The sequence below is a fragment of the Sinocyclocheilus rhinocerous genome, unplaced genomic scaffold, assembly GCF_001515625.1.
Source record: "Sinocyclocheilus rhinocerous isolate Xijiao unplaced genomic scaffold, SAMN03320098_v1.1 scaffold592, whole genome shotgun sequence".
NCBI classification, from domain to species: domain Eukaryota; kingdom Metazoa; phylum Chordata; class Actinopteri; order Cypriniformes; family Cyprinidae; genus Sinocyclocheilus; species Sinocyclocheilus rhinocerous.
Window position 1 is genome coordinate 959,427 of NW_015642562.1, and position 7,165 is coordinate 966,591.

The 7,165-nt window shown below is 33.9% G+C and overlaps 1 pseudogene; it reads left to right on the forward strand.

The window, feature by feature from the left end:
* Nucleotides 1-7,165, forward strand: part of LOC107756205 (cytoplasmic dynein 2 heavy chain 1-like) — a 41,809-nt pseudogene that overhangs the window by 18,930 nt on the left and 15,714 nt on the right.

Consider the following 7,165-nt stretch of genomic DNA (forward strand, 5'->3'; position numbering starts at 1 on the left):
GTTTTATCCTAATGTTACTCATAATTGTTCAAAATTTGGATTAATTATTTAATTTTTGTTTTGCCATTTCTATCGTTTATTGTTCGCTTCTGTGTTGCTATTTATTCTAGTCTGCCTGTTTCCTGAAGAAAAAAATCTGATCTGATGTAATGAATAAAACCTTTTTTTTTTGATTACCCGAAGTTTATTGGTGTTCTTCTTGTATAATTCAAATTATAAATTATATAACTAAACAAATTAATAATTAATTAGGTGAAGCTGTGCTCTTGAATTTGTCATCGCATCATCCTATGCAATGTGGTGAATTAGGCCTCTTATTGCTCATTATTGTCTATAGGCTATTTTAGTAATTTAAATAACATAGGTTATCTTAATATATTGATTAATGACATTGTATTATAATAGCCTGTTACACCACCCAAATATGTATTTACTTCCTTCTAATTCTCGTTGTCAGTGCAGGCTTGTTTAGCTTAATATTGACCGTTCTGAAAAGTGAAATAATATGTTCTTTAGCCATTCAAAAACAGCTGTCATGTGCGTGGGTAAAATTTACCCGCTGGCGCTTTTAGGTATACAGCGACCCCTGGCGGTTCTAGTGTTAAATGACTTTGAAAGAAGTCTCTTCAATGCTGTTTTTATGTAATCAAAAATATAGAAAAAAACAGAAATATTATGAAATAGTATTAAAATTTAAAATGACTGTTTTCTATTGTAATATATTTTAAAATATAATTTATTTCTGTGATCAAAGCTGAATTTTCAGCATCATTACTCCTGTCATTATCTTCACTTCTTATCTGTGCTGTCTAATTAATTAGAGCTGAAATGACTCTTGTTGTAACGTGAGAGTGAATCTGTGTGAGGATGATTACTTGCAGATATTTTAATTGCTTTTTGTTTTCATTTCTGTTCTCATTCTCAAAATGTAAGATCTGTAATGGGTTTGGAGTCAATCAGATGAGGCTGTGAGAGAATGAAACACGCACAGGAGGGATTGTTATTGGTTTGATGCTTTGCATTTATTGATTTAATATGTTGTAGCGAGACATCTAATCTCTCTCTGTGTGTGTGTGTGTGTGTGTGTGTGTGTGTATATGTATATGTGTATGTGCAGGGCTGGGGAGTAACGAAATACATGTAACGGCGTTACGTATTTAAAATACAAAATATGAGTAACTGTATTTCGTTATAATTACATTTTAAATAAGGGGTAATCAAATTACAGTTACATCCGAAAAGTATTTTAGATTACCAAATTGATTACTTTGAATTTTAATGTAATTTCTTAATTTAATATTTAAGTAAACTAAACAGTTTGGGGATTTTAACCAATAAGGCAACTGATTCTCCGTTGAAACAAAAAAAACTGCGTGCAGTAGCCTGTTCATTTAGCAACTCGTAGTGAGCGTGCATACATGCTCATCATCACGACACAAACATTCTCCTAGAATTCACACTTTGCATTCAGTTAACAGATCCATACGAATCATGCATGAAATAAAAGTTTATAAAGTCAAACAATAGCTTTGTGTGCTTTACAGATGAACTTGAAGTCTTTATTCATTCGAAATGTTCAAGAATAGATCATCTTTGGCACGGTAATGCGAGTTCATGATCCGATTCGTGAACAGATGATTCTTTTGAGTCAATCTTTTAAATGAATAATTTCTTTTGTTTAACGAAACCAGTGTGAATGGTTCACAAACTGGATAGATCTGAGGTGTGTTTCCTGAAAGCATCGTTAGCGAACTGTGGTTGTTAAATATTGAACTATAACGACATTACTGCGGATCTGTTTCACAGCTGACAGAGGCCTTCCTCTCCAGGCTCGCCTTTGTTTCTTTGGGAAACGAGCCCTGTCAATTTTGACTCAGCGATTCTTTTGTGCCGATCGCTTCTCCATAGAGAGGATTATCAGTGAAGTAATCACTTAATTGTATTCAAATTTAATTTATATTGATTGGTAGATTTAAATGATGTAACATGTTTTTGTTGTTGATAAAAGAAATGCTGTGGAAAACTGATGTTGTTAAAAATAAAATGCAAAGAAAACACAAATCTTATGACTGGTAGATGTCACTTTTATTTAGAGTTGGAAAACATAAAAACAAGGCATCAATTTAATATGTTCCTTTGTCGGCTTCAGATTCTGGTTGACTGCTGAGGTTCATGCGAAGTTCACTCCCATACTGCTCCAGTCCAGCCTGAAGGTCACCTATGAGGTCAGTGTGTGTCAAATATAATGTATTCTCTTTTTAATGAACCAATATTGATTCTTAAATCCCAAGATTTAATTTTTAATCTACTGTATGCTGTTTTTGGTTGATGCATCAACAAAACTTCATTAAACATAATTTTTAGCATGCTTCTTATTCAATAATCAAAATGAGCTTTGTGCTTTTTACTTGTGATATCAAACAAAGGTGGAAGCTTTGAACTGCTGTCAATTTTATCACAAATTAAAATTGTGATAAAATGTAAATGTATCTTAAATCAAGATACATTTGAGATGCACAGAGAAATGGAAAACTAAAACTAAAACCATAAAAAATGTTTTTTTTTTAAATAAAACTTGTATGAAAATATAAAAATTTAAACTTTTTTTATTCAGTATTTCTCATTTTCATTTACTTCGACTTAATGTACTAAAATATCTAAACATTATATAGACATTAGAAAAAAAAAAACTAAAAAAAAAAACTGACAAACACAAATAAATTACATTTGAAAAATTTTAAACTGAAAACAGATAATATTCAAATAAAAACTAATTCAAAATAGTAATAGAAACTGTAATAGTATAACAGTGGTTGGAAGTTGTATTCTCATTGTGTAGACATTTGCATTTAGAGAACAAATTGATGTATTGTTTCTTTTAATTTTTTTCCTAAAATTTTCTTTAACTGGTCTTAACAAGGTCTTAAAAAGCCTTAAATTTACCTTCATACATCCTGCAGAAACCCTCTTTAATGTCTTGTAACATTAAATCACTGTAGATGTGAACTGATCATCTCTTCCTCTTTACTACTAGTTACAGCACCACATGAACATAAGAAGGTGTTGAAATATATAGTACAATTTGCTGAAATGTTTAATGTCTCACATAATCAAAAATCAGTGTTTCAACTGCAGAAAGACATCAGTAAAGCAGCTTGTAAACAATGTCACATTAGGAAACATTCTCATCAATACTCAGGAAAAACATTCAATGCCCACATAATCAAGATCAGAATTGAGAATTGTAAAGCTTGTGGTTTGACAATCGAATCGAATTGTGACATTTTTGTCAACAGAGATGTATCTCAGACTGCTTGTCCATTAGCGATAGTGTGTGTGTGTGTGTGTGTGTGTGTGTGTGTGTTCAGGCTCCTCCAGGCCTCAATAAGAACCTGAAGCGGACGTATGAGTCCTGGAGCGTGGAGCAGATCAGTAAAGGCGGTCACCTGACTCGAGCTCAGTCGCTCTTCTGTCTGGCCTGGTTCCACTCTGTGTGTCAGGAGAGACGCAACTACATTCCACAGGTACACACCGGTCACATGACTGCAGACACAGTATATACTCAGACCATCGCTGGAATTCAGACAGGAGCTCTTGGATCTGTTTGGGCAATTATTTCAGACTCTGAATTAAAATACTGCGCGTCAGGCCTTTGAAGAGCTCCATTTAATTAACCGAGGCTTTTGCTTTTCTCTTTCATAATGTCTCTCGCTCGCTCCGTCTGTCTCTCTCTCCTAAAGTGGGCCGGATCTAATAAGCTGTGTAGGAGAAAACTAATTCATAGTGTCTCTTAAAAGGATTTTGTGAAAGAAGCAGGATGTTTCTTGCTTCATAGTTAAACTTAACTTTAAAATGGCAGTATTTTTATGATTATGACATCACAGGCTCATTAACATATTGCCACATAAACACTTATTCAGTATTCAGTGACGTGAAGTGACTGTGAACTGTGCATAGAGGTCGGTCGATTAGCAGAGATCCTTTCATGGTCTTAAAGAGACTCTTTTTGGTGCAAGAGATGTATATGGACTTCAGTGTGGAAAATGAAATGCTACAGGAGTGTCGATCATGAGCCTTTTGAAGGAAATGGAAACCAAAGGTTTATATCAGCCATTATAGAAAAACATGGTGTTATTTTCACCAGGGATCTTGACACAATCATCACAGCAGCCGTGCAGATTTCTGTTTGTCCAGGAAACAGTTCAGTAGACTTTACAGGATTTTACTAGTGCTGTCTCAATACCAAAATACCATATATCATGTATAATTTTACTCTGTCTCTCTCTCTCTCTATATAATAACAATTTATGAGTATATATAAATTATATAAGTAATTTATAAAATATATTTAGAATTGTTATAACTTACATTTCTATAATTTATATTGTAAATTAAATATAAAAAGTCAGTAAAGTATTAAAAAATGATAATGTATGTATATATATAATTTATAATATGTATAATTGATCAAATATAATGTACATTAAAATGTATTTTTTTTATACACTGTACTGCCAAAAACGGTAACGTAATACTTTTAACATCAGTAGCTTGACCATTTCAGATGTCAGGTGTTTAAAAAGGTTTTCTTTCAAACATTTGCTTAGATGAAATATTGCATGTTGTGAAAAGACTGAACAATATAGAGCTAAAGAAAAGATGAATGGCTTCACTGTGCCATGGAAATCATGTCAAGCTTTTGAAAAATGATTCCATATTTAATCATGATTAAAAAAAGACCTGGAGTTTCTATTGCACAGCAGGCTGAATATATATCAAATTAAATTGAACTGATGTTGATGATGATGTGTTTGTGTTGCACAGGGTTGGACGAAGTTCTACGAGTTCTCTGTCAGACCTGAGAGCCGGCTTTGAGATCATTGACCGTCTGTTTGAAGGTGTGTGTGTGTGTGTGTTTATCTATGTGTAATCTACATGAACTCATCATCTGAGGGTTTGTATGTTTTTTTTATTTGCATGTATTCGTATGTTTAGTTTGAGATCTTACTAGAGAATTTTCTTCTCATGTTTTTCAGGTGGGAAGTCGTTTCAGTGGGAATTCGTGCACGGTCTCCTGGAAAACGCCATCTACGTTTCCTGTGGGGTGGAGATCATAATGCGGTGACAGACAAAGTACATTCACACCATATTTTCACCATATTTCTGAGGTGGCCTTTTACACCCAAGTCCTTTTAGAGACAACTATACACAATTTTTATGACATTATTTATGAACCTTTTTGACTAGTTGGAATCCAGTCAAATGTTCTCAGTCAGATTTTACTGTATTTGTGAGGATATTTTCTAGTAGATTTTTCTTCTCATGTTTTTCAGGTGGGAAGTCGTTTCAGTGGGAATTCGTGCACGGTCTCCTGGAAAACGCCATCTACAGCGGCCGCATCAATAACGTGTTTGACCTGCGGGTCCTTCGCTCGTACCTGCAGCAGTTCTTTAATGCTCAGCTCCTCACACAGTCACACACACACTCGCGAGTCAAGAAAACACACGCTTTGATACACCTGCCCAACTCCTGCAGCATAGCGGTCAGTGTTCATATACACGCTATCTGTGCTGTATAGTTTACAAGAATTCAATTCTTCTAATTGTGCGTGCTTTTTGGACTGATACTACCTACAATCCTTTGCACTAGTGGATTAAATTCACCCCTCTGTGTGTGTAGGATTATCGTGCGGTGGTGGACGCTCTTCCTGAAGACAACAGACCCAGTTTCTTCGGCCTGCCTGCAAACATCGAGCACTCTGCACAGAGAATCATCAGCTCACAGGTGTGTGTGAGTGTGTGAGTGAGTGAGTGTGTGTGTGAGTGTGTGAGTGAGTGAGTGTGAGTGAGTGTGTGTGTGTGTGTGTGTTTGTCCAAATGAAGTTCTTAGCAATGCATATTACTAATCAAAAATTAAGTTTTGATATATTTACAGTAGGACATTTACAAAATATCTTCATGGAACATGATCTTTACTTAATATCCTAATGATTTTTGTCATAAAAGAAAAATCAATAATTTTGACCCATACAATGTATTGTTGGCTATTGCTACAAATATACCCCAGCGACTTAACACTGCTTTTGTGCTGCAGGGTCACATATAGTGTGAGAGTATACATACAATATACATATTGTATGTAATTTGCTTAAATATCTTTAAGCATGACTGTTTGGACTTTTATGAAATGGTATTTACAATAAGATTCCAGTAATGTTCATTGTTAGAGTGTATTGATTAAAAAAATAATAATAATACATTTTTAAATTTTAAAGTTGCATCTGTTATCATTAGTTAATGAACTATGAACTAACATTAATGATCAATGTATAATTAATATTTTAATTGAGTGTGTGTGTGTGTGTGTGTGTGTGAGAGAGAGAGAGAGACTTGTTTCCTGTGGGGTGGAGATCATAATGCGGTGACAGACAAAGTACATTCACACCATATTTTCACCATATTTCTGAGGTGGCCTTTTACACCCAAGTCCTTTTAGAGACAACTATACACAATTTTTATGACATTATTTATGAACCTTTTTGACTAGTTGGAATCCAGTCAAATGTTCTCAGTCAGATTTTACTGTATTTGTGAGGATATTTTCTAGTAGATTTGTATTTATTGAAGCAAACAGCAGTGTTTTCGAGGCAGAGGATGAAAAGTTTAGCTAAATTTAGGTTAACAATTCATAATAATTCATAGTTAATTTTCCTTCTATTTTTTGCAGTGTTGTTATTGTTAACTAAAACTATTAAAAATGGTTTTCAGTATTTGAAAAAAATCTAAAATATAATTTTAAAAGATTACAATTCTTATTAAATTAGATATGTTGCCTTGCCAACTTGAACTGCTAAAATGACTAAAAATAAAACTGAAATAAATGTGTAAATGAAATGCAACAACTTTGCCATTTTCTGTGTGATTACATGCAAAAAAAGATGACCAATGACAGTTCAGTATGCAAATATAACATTGTAACATGATAACATTGTAACATCTTTAGGTTAAGTGGCTCAAGCTGAATCACTGTAGCGTCTGGACCAATCAGACACACCATTTTTCATTTGATTTAACAAATCAATTATTCATTAGATTAACAAACGTTCACAGACCCCTCACCCAGTAAACATACTGGGAGCCCAGTTGTCTGTGAACAAGGCCCAGGA